We start from the raw sequence: 15,970 nt of genomic DNA, 5'->3' as shown, positions 1-15,970 counted from the left end.
ACCGTAAAACCAACTTTCTCGTCTATTCTCTTTTTTTAACGGCGCGACGAATACCGAAGGTATCCACTCGATACCTTTTTTCCTCCCGACCGCCGATAATGACCTTACGGTCGATGATCTTTTATCATACTTCGTGGAGAGAATTATCTGGGGAGAGTGCGGAGCTCCCTGACGAGAGAAAGAGAGGGAGAGAGAGAGAGAGAGAAGCGGAGAGCGATGTTCAGTATGAGATCACACGGAGATTACGTGCAGCGAGCAGCGGGCGAGATAAACTCGCTCTCCTCGATTGATTTACCTCGAGGTAATTACGAGAACTCGATTACAGCTACGTAATTGTAAACGATTCGGCGCGTTGCGCGCGCCCGCGGTGTCCCAACCGATGATTTACATTGCCGCGCTACCGTAAATTGTTGCTGAAACATCTTCCTTTTTTCTCTTACGATCGGCGCGCTGCAACGAGCGATATGAGAGGAAAAGCGAGATCGGAGCGCGCGACAGATGGAAGAGCAAAATGAATCCGAGGAAGGTACGGAAAGAACACGAGGGCAAGGCGGACCGGCGCGGTCTCTCGAGTTTCATGTAGCCACGTAATTCACGTTAATTGGTATTCAGAGGGGTCGGACGCGTTGTGTAGTGTGTCTTTTGAAAACAGCCCGGATCCATCCTCCCTATCCAACAGCCCTTAAACCTGACCCTCGACTCGCTCACCCTCCCGGGAGTCACCGCTCCGCGATGGTGGCTTCCTCTTTTTCGAGCGATGCGAAAATCCTACGCTTTTCCGCAACATCGTTGGCTGACTTAGCGGGAGAGGCCGACCGACCGGTTCGCGCGAATCGCGCCGAGAAAGCGAGAGAGTAATAATTGTACCCGCGTCCGCGCTTGGACCGCGTCCAGGAACTACATATTTCGAGAGTCGCCTTTATTAAAACCGCCGTACCGCGAAGCAAGAGGCAAGGAGCGGATCTTCCGCGCGCTATTGGCCGCGTCCTGTCGCCGGCCTGACACTCGCGTCTCGCTGACAGAGGCGCGAGTCGTTCCGCTCGCCGGTACATACGCGGATAATTATACAGGCATGAAAGCGATTCACTCACTTTCCTCACTTATTTCCGAATATTTCACATTTTCCTCACTTTTAAGAAAATATCTCTTCTCTCGCTTTTCTCGCTTTTTCTAACTCGACTTCAGCCCTTTGAAAAATACTCGATCACGAAAAGTCATGTGTATTAATTGGCTTCTTTAAAAGACAAAATGTTAGATTCAAAGAGAACAGAAAGTGATAATGACTGCGACACGATGTTCATAAAGTGAGAAACTGTGATTTCATTTTTAAGCTGTTTCATCAGATTTGTCGCGAAAACAGACAATGACCGTCATGAGTGCATCTGTGTTTTCTTCCATTTACGTAGTGAAAACTGTCCACGATTTGTCCACGTTTGTCTATCCGTAATTTTTGTTTGTTCTTCCCAAGCAAAAACGAGTTATTTACAAACGAACCCGAGAAAACAGATAATGACCGTCAGGAAAACTTCTGCGTTTTCTTTTAATTGAATATTATTGGGTATTGTTGAATATTGTTTTTTGAATATTATTCATAGTTAACTAACTAGTCTGTTTTCAACGAAAAATCCCATAATTTAAATATTTTTTTTATTTATCAAATTTCCCCTTTGTTGATTGAAAAGATCTAGAATATCCCAATATCCTGAAAATATATTGTGGCTTAACTGAACTCAAATATTATTTTTTATTTTATTTCGTTAAATGTATTTGAAAAAAACACAAAGAATTTAATTTCTTTCTGTGAAGAGCCTTATTCTATCTAAATACACTCCTAAAACTGAATTTAAAGTAGATTTTGGGTTCTATGTATTATGTAGCTTTTTTGTTCCCCAAAATTCAAATTTCGCTCTTTATTGACCTTTACTTTAAGGTCGATGTTTTTAATCTTTTAATCTTTTAGAGGAGTCATACAATAGGTAAACATTTTAATTTTTAACGTACAAATTATTTAGAAGAGACTCACTTCTTATTCACTTTTTTTTAAAGCTGACTCACTATTTTCTTATATTTTCAAGAACGAAATCCACTTTTTTCACAATTTCTAACAGTTAAATCGTTACCGTGCCTGATTATATTACCCACGTATCTCGCACGGACTCAAAGTTTCTCGTTCGTGCGGGGGTTCGTGTGCGCGAAGTATCGTTGCGAGATATTGCGCGAGATATTTAGAGATTTTTGACGATCGAATTTTTTCAACGAGAGCTCCACTCGATATTTCGGACGTGCGGGTCTTAAAATCGGATCGATGTAACATCCGGCGATTCGATAGTTAAAAGTACACGAGAGTGTGTTTCAATCGCGCAATGTATATCGCGCGCATTCGAATCAACCGATGAAACATTTGATACTCAAATATTTTGAGCACTTTGGACCGTCGAGTATTTGGATTCAATTTGAGGGATTTCGAGATGTTTTTGAAAATTAAACGAGACCGACTAACTACCCGCGCCCGACGAAATTAAACGAACGTTGCGTTACGAATCGCGCTACGCGCGATATTTATCAAACATACACACACCATACACGCGTAAACTTTGAAACATACGAGTATATTTATCGTGAAGTTCCCGTGAGCGGTCGATTCGCTCATGGAATAAATTCGCGTGTCACGCTTGTGTGATCTCGCGCGTTCGATAAACCGAGATCGAGATTGAGACGATGGCGTTTCTTTCAATCGCAATGCGAGGCTCGCCGCTGATTCGATCTTTACGCTATTCTCATCGGAGCTCGCATACTCGAGGAACAGTTCAGTGAAATTCGCGATCGTTTTCCCAGAGCGCTGCGTGCAGTTTTGGTTTCACGAACATTCGCAGGAATGAGTTTTCCGAAATTTTCCATGGCGACCGGAGACAAAAGGCATGTTATTCGCGCAATTTAGCTTCGGGGGCGGCGATCGATAATAACCTTTCCTGCGAATGCTCGCAGGATGAAAGAAAAAGGGATACATCGAGTTGAACGCGCAATATAACGTTTTCTTTCGCGTATCTGAAGTACTCGTGTTTTCATCGGCTGAAATACTCGAAATATTAGGAGCCTGTCAGAGTTTGTCAGATTTCCAGCTACGTTTCTTTTATTGAAGAGCGTTTAACCAAATATAAAAAGAAAAATAAAAGATAATAATACTTTTTTATCTATAATATTGTATATATACATGTATATATTTATCTCGTTTCAAATTAATACGTATTATTTGGATAATAAAATCAATGTATGGAGTGCGTAATTTTGCTTGATAAGTAATAAATTTATGAAAGGCCCTTTTGATGCGCCATTAGAAATACGGCATTTAGTGAGCGAACCTTCTCAACAGCAAAAGATACATACCACGGTTTAATCCGAGTACCTGTTATCTGCCCGTATTCTTTGCCACTTTCCAGGTAACTCCGCTTGATTCGTAAGATTCCGCGTCTGTGAAATGACTCGTTTTTTAACCCGATGAGATCACCAACGACCCGGCGAACTTTTACATGCCCTTGATAGATAGATTTATATCGTCCATTGGTGAGTTCATTGTTCACGTAATCACCGTCGAGTGAGCCACGGCGGACTGGATTCTTTTCCGATTCAACAACATCGCGTCCTTGTCGCGAGACGATTCGCGCGCGAATGACGCGGCATTACCGCCGAAAAACGCGTCGTCGCCGTCCTCGTCACCGGTCAGCGAGAGTCCGAGTGTTCGACGAGAAACGTCCGAGGAAGCGCGAGTAACGTCGCGGAATAACGTCCTCCGGGAAATTGTTAGACGTTAAACGGAATTTTCACGTCGAGTTGGTCGCCTCTATTCGCCTCTCCCGCGCGCGCAGCGGCGACGACCTTTTAAAATATTTAGATGGCCACCGATATGTATATATATATCTACATATATATCGCTGCCGCGCTATGAGAAAGCGGAAAAACACAGCGGGCACCGTGTTCGGCCACGCTCGTTCAAATGACTTGGCAACGAAATGGCGCCGCCGCCGTATACCGACGATACGGATCTTCTTCGTTGCATAAGCTTAATTTCAAACATGAAATCCAAAGTTTCGCCCTCCTCATCCTCCGCTTTTGATAATGCTCGAGATAAAACGTATCTTGCTAGCATTAATACTCTAATGGACGGGCCAGTATTTTAAGGCGAGCGAGGCGCACGTTCCCTTTACTAGGTTTTATCTGTGCGGCTTTCTCCCCTCTCTCTCTCTCTCTCTCTTTTTGTTTTCAATTGTAAGACGACGAACAAACTGGTAAAACGTATGTTACTTTTCGCGCATTAGCACGGATTCTCAGAGCGTGGGAGTATTCGTGTCATTAAAAATACTATGAAATTTATCCGCGCGTTATATGCGAGGCGAAATATAGCTCGCACGCGCGCACACACACGAGGTAAAATAAATATGCCAACTAAAAGAGATAACAGTTATGATAACGAAAATATGGAAAATGTGGGATATACGGCGCGGCTTATTATGGAGCGCTTCGTCGAAAACACGGACATATTTCTTCATATATTATTTCGCTTGCGCTATTTATAATTTATATTTGCGCGCGGCGGATTTCATTAAGCAGCCTCGAAATATTTCATATTAATATGCATACACGTCGACGAAAACATGAATAATAATAAATATAAAGGAAGGCAGAGCGACGCGAGAAAAAAACGTTTCTCAATGCTCTCCCGATCGAGCTCTCTCTTTGCGGAACGTTGCTTTATTTTTTAGCCGACAATACAATGTAATCGAGCGCACTATCGAGAAAGAGAGGGAGAGTGAGAGAGAAGGAGGGGGATGAGGGGAGACACAGAGAGATTTCATTCGTGAATTAACGTTCGTGCACGGTAATGGAGCGAATATTTAAATCATTCATTGCGAGAGGGTGCTCCGCCGATCCAATTTCGAGGACCGTCCCGGAATAAATACGCCGCGTCGCTTTGTCTTCGTGTGTCGTCGAGATTCCAAAAATATTCCCGAGTTTTGCGAGCAGGTCCGTATTATTTTTTTTTTTTTCCAGTCACTCTTTTCATCTAAAGCCGACTCGAGCTTGTTTGACCTCAGGTTTGCGAAACATTCATATTTAATTACGCGCTGGCAGCGGTCGTCGAGCGGAAATAACGATTTTGACGGGAAACGATCGCGGTAAACGCGGGTAACGCGTTACGACGGCAAACACAGCAGCGATTAGCGGGACGTTATACGCCAATGGTGATACAGGCGAGGCTGCAGTCTGTTTAAAGTCATTGGCGTCGCCGCCGGTGGATCTCCGCTCCGTTCCGCGCGCTCGTCGTCGTCGTCGCTTAGAAACTTTTAAGCTTTCAATGTTATTCACGTTACTCATTTACGTTATTGACAAATCGGACGCGTGGTCCACGGTCGCGCGAATCCTTCGCCTCGCATCGCGCCGCTTTTGATCGTCCATCTCTCGCGATCGCGGCGATCGATCGATCGATCGATCGGCCGCGCGATCGACCGCGCGATAATTAATCTGGAGATTTTACGGCGAACTCTCGCCGCCGGGAAAGGTGTGGAAACGCGCGCGCGCCGTAAACGGTTTATTAACGGCCCTCGAAGCGTGGCGAAACATTTCGCTTAATAAATCTTCCAGATACATACGCTTTACCATAGCGGCTGAATATAGCGGTAACGCCGAAGGAGAGTATCTCCCTCGCGTCTATGTGTATTGCGGCGAATCGTCGCTGCGTGCGCGTACAATTCGGCGTTTGATAAATGTCGTAAGGCGAAGTTTCGTTCTTCCTATCGGGAAGCCGCGGTCCGAGGGCCGTTCACGTGACGCGAAGTAATGCGTTTTAACGAGCGTATTCTCTCGTATTCCCTCCACCCCCCCCCTCCACCGTTCGTCCGTGGCGCCACTACCTGTAAATACGATGTGTCCGCGCTTGTCCCATATCGCTGAAAGAATAAAGCGCGGTTTCTCTCACCTGGCGAATCTTCCGGCGAGACGCGCGGCTTCGCGAAGAATTCGCCGCGGAAAAACACGAGGTAAGCCGAACGTAACGCGATGTAAAGCCGCGAGCGATCGCGCCGCCTCTGTTTTTCCTTCCGGGACGCCGGGCGTTTGTCGAGTCGTACGCGCCGGAAGCTACAAAGGTCGCTTTTGTCGCGCGAATTAAACGTAATCTGCGCGAGCCGGCAGCGGCTGCGGTCCTCATCGTCTCCCCGAGTTTCCCCGATTTCACGTGCGGGGCTCGTCGAAAAATGGAGAAAGGCCGCAGCGGCACCACTAATGCAGACGCCTATGGTACCGTCCTTGGTAGTCGCCGCGGCCGAGCAAGTATTGTCCGTCCGTAAACCACTTGACGCGCCGGCGCGCGGACCAAAGTATCGCCGGTGCAGTCGACGAGGGTTTCACAATAATAGGAAAAAAAGGCGACCCTCGCTATTCAGACCGAAAGCGGTTATTTCTCACTATAATTTAATAACGGCCTGTATTTTGATAACAATATTATTTCGCATTATTCACGAGCAACCGGGGCCGGGAGGGGGCGCGGGGTGGAGTCTCGCTGGCTCTTGAAATTCACAAAAGCGAATCGGCGTATCGATGTTGCAACTATGCGACGGCTGCAAGACGGCTCCGTCGAGAATCGGCGAAAGACGACGCGATCACGACTTTTCTGCGCGCTTATTGATCGTTGGCGTTCAGCGAGCACTACAGTTGTGCGACTGATGTGTCGAGAAAAGTCACTTGTGATTGGTGCATAGAAGGAAAGCACCAAAACCGACATACCTTTTAATTTTTGGGTTCTATAGTCTGTAGAGGCTCTATAGTTCTTCCGGAGGTGTAAAATTAAAATTATGAGCGAGGATGCAAACCAGTAATACTTTTCTCAAAATATACGATAGTCTGGTGAAAATTATTACATATTTCTTTGCAAATAACTATTTTTTAAGATATTTGGAGATTAATATTTCTAGAAAGTAAATCCCAAAACTGGCATACCTACAACATCTACTATTTATTATCAAAGAAATTATCGAAAAAATAAATAAATAAAATAAAAGCACTAACTAATTTTTAAATTCTTCTAAGTCACATTTAGAATTCTAATAAAAAAGCTAATGCGATATTAAAAACATATGGAGACATGCAAACATTTCAGAATTACTGACCATTTTGTTTTAAAAATATAGCAGTACGAAGTTTATCATTTATTATATAGTAATATCCCCGATTATGTACATATATATACATTTAAATTCTATTAGCTCAACTGATATATAAATAAAGCATTGATAAGGAAAATAAAAAATAAATAATATCTCCGTGTTTGCAACATTGTATGTATATTTCTCTTAATTTTGCTCAAAATTAATATTTATTACTTAGTTAAATAAAGTTACAGGGAAATATTTTTTCAGTAAATAAATTTATATAAGAGTCTCTTAATGTCGCCACTGAAAATGCGATATTCTACGACGCAACTACCTAAAATAAACAGATAAACAAGAAAAACAGAGGAAAACCAGTCGCCGATAGCTCCGACTGTAGTCTGTGAGATAATATTTCCCAACAAAGTTCAAGTATGTCAATTGAAAGTAAACTCAAGTATGTCGGTTTAAAGGACAATCTAATCGTAACTTTTCTTGCGAGGTTCAGTGACAGAGAATAGAGAGATTGACAGAAGATCCAAAGTGATTCGAAAAGTTCGAAATTCACACTGTAAACTAGCATTGTTAAATAAATTACCTGGTCATATACCGCTGGTGTATTATTTTCATTTTCACGAGAAGATAGCTCAACAAAATCTTCAATACAACGAGAAATCAAATGACGCTAATGACGCAACGCGCTTGCGACCAGAAAATGTGGCTTCAGTTGCAATTACTCTACACAAAGTGGACAAAGTTCATATTCTGTCCGACAGAGTTTAATACATTACAACCGAGAAACATGGGTATGTCAATTTACCACGCCTACATCAGTGGTTGGCGCTTTTCCCCTACTTTTTACATCTACCGGTCACATTCATTTTCCAAGAGACGATCGGTCAACCGTTATTATAGTTTAAGGATAACCGGTTTTTTCGTAACTATAACCGTTATGTTCGCTGGAATGATGAGAAAATTCATGGCGATTCTCCGTCCTCGGCTTTTCACGAGCCGAAAGGTAATTAACAATTCGCGGGTCGCCCACTCGGACGATGAATTTCGACACGTTCAAATTTGGACTCTCATCGGGCCGTTACTTTGTCCTCGCGGAGATATCGAGTCGTATATGAATAAAGCAAGCGCTCTCGACAGAGGCGGAGGGAGGAGGAGGAGGCAGAAACGCGCAGAAGCGAGTTATTTCGAAGTAAAAGCACGAAGTAAGGAGAACGTATCCTACATTTCAGCATGAATAATCCTTTGCTACGTACTACGTGGCGTGTTTGCTTCGTATCTTGAGGTATTTGCTACACCGTAGCAGAACGTCACAGTCACACTCGACGGCGATCAATGATTCAGTCGTAGAAACGCGCGCGCAATTATATAATATGCAATCGGTGCAGTCGTTTTCGTTCGTGCCTTTTCTCCGCCGCCTTACCGTAGAAACTCTCAGTTTCCACAGGAGAATCATTTCTTTTTTTTTTCTACCTGTGAATAAGCGCGTGCAAACATTTCTCGAGGCGAGAGTTCGTTCGACGCGACAAGCGCGAGCGACTGCGGAGTTTTCGTCTCATCGTTGCGTATACTAGAAAGAAAAATATTTAAAAAATAAAGCTTATTTATCCGCTTGCTACTATAACATATTTACTCAAATCTAAATTCTTCTATTTAAATAGGACAAACGATTGCTCTCGCGAAGAGCTACAGATTCAAGAAAATATGTATTTTCTCGTTCGTAAACAATCTTTCCTCCAAGGTAAAAACATATATGTCAGTACAAATAAATATGTTTTATTAGTACCTATTGGATAAATATCTTTTTATTTTTTTTTAGATATTTCTTCTCTCAATGTACGCACGAGTAATTCTAAATTAAATTCGAATGAGGTCTGTGAGAGCCGCTAGACATAAGTGAATAAATAAGTTATATATGTTGTATATATTCTCTTTATATATGTATAATATATAACTAAAATTCGATTCGTATTATATAAGTCTACAGAGAACATTATATAAATTATTTACGCACTTATATCTAGCATCCAGCTCTTATATACGGTGACGAATAATTTCGCTGTTTTAGGGAAACCACATATCGTTGTTACTGCACATTCTTTACGACCGCGATAAAATTTGGTTGGCATTAATGAATTATTCATAATGAGATCAGAAATAGTTTTGTTGCCAGGACGGAAAGTATTCTGCTGAGTGAATTTGTTCTCGGAACACGTTAGCTTGCTGTTCGAATAAAATAATGTTTTATCACATCTACCAGTTTGTTCTCGGCAAGTTGAGCAAAATAGTAGATTCAGCCAAACAATCCAGCGAAAATGGCAATTAGTACTCTTAACAAATCGTTTCGCCGTCCACGCAACTAATTGACAGATTTTGCTGCGACAGCATAAAATCGGCTGTGCCAGCAAATTATTTTACCCCGTGTAGACCTGACTTAAATTTAATTTCAATTTGTCAATCTAACAGCCTATATACACCCTTTCGTTCGCGAGTAATTCCGTCGGAAAAGTCGTCCCGTTAATTTCACGCGCTGCGACGTCGGCGTGTTTCCCTTATCCGATCGATTCCTTTATCGACGCGAGGCCGAACGATCTCGAAGAGATTCGAGAAGTCCTCTCCTCTCCCGCCCAGTGTAAAAGCGGTTTAGCGTCTGTACTCGCCGCCGTAAAATGTAAACGTATACTTAAGCCCGAGACACGTGTGCGCATCGTGCATCGTGCCACGGCCTACAGGTGTCGCGGTGCATCGTTCGCGATCGCTCGACGCGTAATACGCACACGCACGTACAGCGGCACACGTACGGCGCGACGACCACGTGTAACAGTGACAAAACGGACGGTGACGCATTTGCGCATACCAGCATGCTGGTAGGTAGGTAGGTAGGTACTACGGGGGTATTCTCGCCGCGTGGGATAAAACGAAGAAAGCGGCGCGCGCGGCTCCGAGAGTGAGAGTCCGAGGATCTCTCTTTCTCCCTTTCTTCCTCTCCGAGCGGTCTCTCTATCGTTGAAGAACGCGATTATTATTGCGCGTCGCGATTACGCGTGAATGCGCGACGAGAGTCAGCGAGAGAGAAGGGGAGAAAGGAAGGCAAAGAAAAAGAAGGATGAGACTGCCGAGAGAGAGAGAGAGAGAGGAGAACGCGGCGTGTAATTAAAGCAGAGGGGCCGGGCGGGGAAAGAGCAAATAGCGAGCGACGGTTTAATTAATGCGCGGTCTTTCGTACGGTGCGTTTCTCTGTGTTAATTAAAATTAACTGATTAAACAATTCGGCGACGCGCTCGCTCGCTCGCCCGCCCGTTCGTTCGTTTCGCGTTCGTCCGTTCGTTAGTTCCTGGTTGGCCCTACGATAACGCGACGCGATTCTACCGAATATTCCCCTGAACTTCGGCGAGCGTGTACTCTATTCGCGCGGGGAAAATAATTAATTAGCGATGCGCTGTCGTGTAACGCAGCGCCGGTACAGCTGGTGCAATCGTTCCTCGATGAGTCAGCCGCGCGACGTGGCCGTACGCGCGCGCGAAGGGGCGAGCGAGCGAGTGAGAATGAATACGCACTACGAAGGAAAACACATCGGTCGTATGAAAGATAGGAAAAAAGTACGAGGCAAATGGCCATTGTTTAACATCAATCCGCAGGAATGTATGCCTAATTGAGCCGCTGCGTCATGCATCCGTGCCCCGATGATCGGGTACACGCGATCCAAAAAGTTTCCCCCGCGCCTCGCCTTTATTCCGCGCGATGACTAAAAAGGATGACAAGCTCGCACGCGGAGCCGATGACCATTTCCCTGCTTGGAATAGAAGACTCGTCGCGCGATCGCGATCTGAAACTGAAATATTATTTAATTCAATTAGTATTAGACGGTATCTATATATCTGTATTTAATGTGGATATCTTTATCTAATATTCTACATACATACATACATACATATATATATATATATATATATATATATATATATATACACATATTACTATAGATATCTTTATTCCAATATTCTATAAATGTTATAAAAATATATTTTTAATATAAATATATTTCTCTGGTATATCCATATATATAAATCGAACGCAAATTTTGAATTATTCGTTGCAATAAAAATATCTAGAGGAAACCGCAAATGTCCATGTTTTTTCATCGTTCTTTTACGAGCGCGTCGTCGTGTATTTTTTAATTCTTGCATTAGATTTAGCGACGTACACCGAGTACACCATATTGTGCTAAAAACTCTCGTCTCCTCGCCTCTCTCTCTCTCTTTCTCTCTTTCTCCCCGTGAAATAGAGAGAGAAAAGGGGAAAAATTTGTCGACGCTCCAGTTACGCGTCGCGCGTAATCTCGCAATCGCACTTTCGCAAATAAATATTATACTACGCGAGCTGAAATATTCATGCGCGCTGGAAACGCGCCAGTCATGCATATTCCTATGCGCGGCTAATTATTTGTTTTTGGCAATTACTGTACGCCGGAGTGGAGTTTCTCTATGTACGCATTCACACACGCACGCGTCTCGCGCACCGCGTCTGCGACGCGGAAAACATTAACGAGCAAGAAAGAGAGTCCGAGAGGAGGAGGAGGGGGGAGGGGGGAGGAAGAGACGAAGCGTGTTACAAAATTGTCGAATTTAATAATAACAATGATAAGTTCAAAGAGTATATTAACGTAGGTAAAAAAGAGCGTGACCGCGCGGATAATCGCAACCGTCGGCAATGGCAACAACAAATTTTATCACTGCGGATTCAAGAGTGTCGTTTATCTCGGCAGGCTATCTCGGGTCAGCGAATGGTAGTAGCTCATTCACTCGGAGTCCTACTTTGCCCTAGGCAATAGCCTTAGTTACTTTCGGTCGCGTCTTACTATCGAGCGGCAGAAGCGGCAATGGCGGCGGCCGGCGGGGTTCTCTTCGCGACGAGCACTTTTCGAAGGGGGAAATTTTTTCACGTCGAATATCCCTCCACTTTTACAGCGAATAATATACGCGCGCGCGCGCTGTTGAATAGATGTCGATGTGACATCGCGCCGTCTTATATTTAATTTAAGCGTAGCGCGGCGCTCCGCTCTGAAAATATGATTATATAAAATTTTTTAAAGTGGAGCGCGCGCACCAGCTGAATATAACGGACCCCTTATTATAGCGGAGGGATAAAGAAGGAAAAGGAAACCCTCGAAGAACATCAAAGATTTTACGTGAAACGTATTAATTATAAATTAAATAACGTCAGTAACGATAGTAAGGGGGCAATGAAAATTTCGCATGTAACAAACTACCGGGCGCTTTTCGCTTTTATACGCTGGATTAAGTTTTTACTGGAATTTCACTTTGCTCGCGCTGCATCCTCGGCGGAATCGTTATTCGCGCATATTACGCGCGCGCAACACGCACACACACATACACGCACGTACACGTAGACGCATGCGTGCGTGCACGCTGAATGCGAAGGCGGGAGAGAGGCCGAGAGGTGGAAAAGAACGGGAGAACGAGAGGAGGAAGAGAAATGCCGTGGGATCGGAATTTCTCGAGAACATTATTATCATTGGAAATAACGCGCGCGCCGATTCGATTCGGTCGAAACGCGATCGCATATATTTTCCAGAATGCACGCGCCAACCCGCTGCTCCGCGTGCATTCGCGGAGTATGACGCATCACGGTTGATCGTGTTAAAACTCTCGCGATCCGCCACCTCAAACATTTGATCTAACGGAAAACGAGGAAGGGAGGGGAGAAGCTTCGGGGAAACATAGAGTTTTGTTCTTTTCAATTTTCAATGCTGCTGCTCAATTTCGAGAATTTAACGAAAATATGCGCGACCGTATAATATCGTTTTCGCAAATTTTTCATATTCACCCACGCTCACGTGTTTCGTGCTTTTTAATTATTATGAATATATTATTACATTTACAGAGACGCGTGCATTTTCAGAGTTATTACGGATGTAATTATTATAATTTTCGCGTTATTATTCGAGTAACGAGTTTTAAAAAGATTTTAACGTTTGGACGTCTCTTATTTTCTCTCCCCCCTCCCCCTCTCATCCTCGCTGCCTCCCTTTTCCACGATTCGCGCGCATTGCGTCACACACACACACACACGCCGGTGGAGACGGCGGTTCCGCCTCTGGATTAAAAGCTTTGCGCGCGTAGGAATTCGGAACGGGGAATTGAGCCGATCGAGACGGAGCCTTAGGCCAGGTCGGGAATAAAAATGCCCCTCCCCACCCCCCCCCGGATAATCAGAAGAGCGGTTTCGTTACTCGCGGTTTTCTCACGTGCGCGAACAGGAGATAATGTATCTTCGAGTCGCGATCTTGCGGATCAATGCGGAATCGCGTTATTACGTGGCCGTGTGCTTTTTAGATGCTGTTTTCGTAATTACACGACTAGCCGAGCGAACGAGCGAACGTACATGGAGGAGGTGAGGAGAACCGCAGGAGAGGAGGGGGGGGGGGGGNGGGGGGGGGGGGTGCAAATAGACGAGCAGGAGCAGGAAGAGGTGAAGAAGGAGGAGAGTATCTCCGGCCGACATTTAAGTCGAAAATAACGTTCTGTCCGGCGCACGCGCGCTCCTTCTCCCTTTCTCTCCTCCCGCGCCCACCCCCGCTGCTGTCGCTCACGTATGGTCGCGTATTTTTTTTTTTCGCCTTAATTGCTATTCGATACGCGACGGAGAGTTCGTGTAACCTGCCCGCCTTGCCTGTTTGCCTGCCTGCCTGCTCCTTGCAGCCGCTCAAGAGTAACTCGAAGATATGAGATTGGCGAGTTTATCGCCGCTTGGAAATTAGTAGAGCGCTTCTCCCAGCGTCTATCTCCCTCTCCTTTCCGTACCCTCGCTCTCCATCTCCCTTTCGCTCTTTCTCAGTGCCGTCCGTTCGCTTTACGCCGCGTAACCATAATTCCGCAAAGCGCGCGAGGAGAGGCACCGTGTTGCGCCGCGTGTGTGCGCGAACGCTGTTCTCTCGGCGAGCGCGGCGGTTACACGTCGCGATACCGAAAGTTATTTATAATGTGCCGTAGCTCTCTCGCCGTAGCTCTCGCGAATCTTACGCGATGGAATCGTAGTATGATAGGTCGTTTCACGCCGGCCAATAGAACACTGCGCCGGCAAAAGCGGCGCTCGATTAACTCGTCCCGGCCTTCTTGACCCCGTTACCCGCGGCACAGCCATTATTATTGATGTCGTTACTAATACCCACGACTTCTCTCTCTCTCTCCCTCTCTCCCTCCCTCATCGTTAAATCAAGCGGTCTCCTCGCAATCTCGATTTTACCGCCGCGTTATTTCACTCGTGTACCACGATTGCAATTACGGCCGCTAATTAGAGTCCGTTTTACGCCCGCCCGTCTCATTCTCAAGTTCGACGCGAGATGCCGCCGTCGTGATGTCGTGATGAATCGGAGGGCAGGAAGAGGAGGTTGCCGGGATAAGTCGGTGAGGGAGAGACGGGGGACGCATCTCCCCGTCACGGTCGACGGACGAGAGCCACGTGTCAGCGAGGACAGTCCAACGAGCCGATTGTCAATTTCTATTAGGCCGGAATGCGCGCTCGTCCTACAGTGTATGTTCCGTGCCATGCACGCACACGCGCGCACACGTACGCGGAGACAATACGCGAGTGGCTTCGGCGCTATAGCTCGACATGTTGCACCTCGCACATCGAGGTTAGAGCGCCAGGGGGCTAGGTCGAATCGATAATCCGTTTAACCCAAAAAATATCGCGGTTGGGGGAGAGAGAAGTCAGTCAGTCAGTCAGTTACGAGTGTTGGGAGTTGCTCGCTCTCTTTAAGAGGGGGGCGCGATCGAAAAGGAAACGGGACGTTAGGGCCGGACGAATCGCGTTGAATTATGCATCGGGTCGTCGCGCATGGATCGGCCCGCTCGGAAAAAGCCTTGTTTTGTACGGGACGGTTCTTATAAATCGGCATTAGTATGCAAAATTGAAGCGCGCCGCCGCGAGCACACGACGAAAGACGCGCGCGGGGGGAGCGCGTTATTGATTTCCCGCTGTCCCGCTACCCTCGAAACTCGCGTACGAAACAGGAACACGCGGCCCGCCGTGTCGCTCTTCCTCCTCCGAAAAGAGCGCGAGGAGTGGCAGTTAAAATATCGATTCCACCCGGGTCTCCCTCCCTCTCGAAATCACTCGGAGATTCGCCGATGTCGCGAGCTCTCCGCGAGCGTCCACGCGCGAGCAACAAGCTGATGAATGGCCGCGAATGAAAGAATGGGGAGAGCTATCGTTCTCCGGGGCGAAGCTGGGTCAACCGTGTCCATTTTTCCGGCCGAATGATCGATCATCGCCCCGACACTTATGACGGACCTCTGTCCGTAAAACGGTGACTTTGCGGCTGCGTTTCCCCCTCTCTTCCTTTTCTCGCGGGTACAGGAAACGCGGCGAGACGAAAGGTTGAATCGGGGAGAGAAGGGAAGCGGTTAGACGGCGTCCGAGATTGAAACGTCAGTGCGACGACGTCCGCTCAATTACGATCGATTTCCGGATGATAAATATCGAGGAGAAGGGAACACACTTTGCGCGGTGTTAGGATGGACGAACGAATGATCTCTCTCGTTTCGTTTCTTCCCCTTTCACCCCGCTCGTCCTGCACGTGCCGGAGTTAAAGAGGCGAAACAGCGTCGGCAACGCGCGGCTGATTTGCGAGGAGCAAAAGCTCGCTCGCGAGGCCGAGAACTTACCGAGATGTCCGACCGATTCTCTACCTCTCGTCCGCCTACCCGGCCGCGATTTTACGCGGCGGTCGGTGACGCGCGCGAGGACGTCACTCACGGGAAAATCCGTTTAAATTATTCCCGGGAACGGGGGAC

The 15,970-nt window shown here is 46.1% G+C and overlaps 2 protein-coding genes across 3 annotated transcripts in view; one reads left to right on the top strand and one right to left on the bottom strand.

Annotated features, from left to right (window-relative positions):
- LOC106747460 (transmembrane protein 230) overlaps window positions 1-3,700 on the bottom strand; it is a 76,751-nt gene extending 73,051 nt beyond the window's left edge. The window contains exon 1 of the mRNA XM_014625003.1: window positions 3,385-3,700. The gene's annotated coding sequence lies outside the window, so the exon portion shown is untranslated. The remainder of the gene's footprint in view (window positions 1-3,384) is intronic.
- The window catches only part of LOC106747458 (verprolin-like), a 165,224-nt gene that overhangs the window by 45,340 nt on the left and 103,914 nt on the right, over window positions 1-15,970 (top strand). The window lies entirely within an intron of this gene.

The sequence above is a fragment of the Dinoponera quadriceps genome, unplaced genomic scaffold, assembly GCF_001313825.1.
Source record: "Dinoponera quadriceps isolate SergipeBrazil2010 unplaced genomic scaffold, ASM131382v1 scaffold1750, whole genome shotgun sequence".
In the NCBI taxonomy this organism is placed as follows: domain Eukaryota; kingdom Metazoa; phylum Arthropoda; class Insecta; order Hymenoptera; family Formicidae; genus Dinoponera; species Dinoponera quadriceps.
The sequence above is the reverse complement of the archived record's forward strand: the minus strand, read 5'-3'. Positions and strand labels throughout refer to the sequence as shown.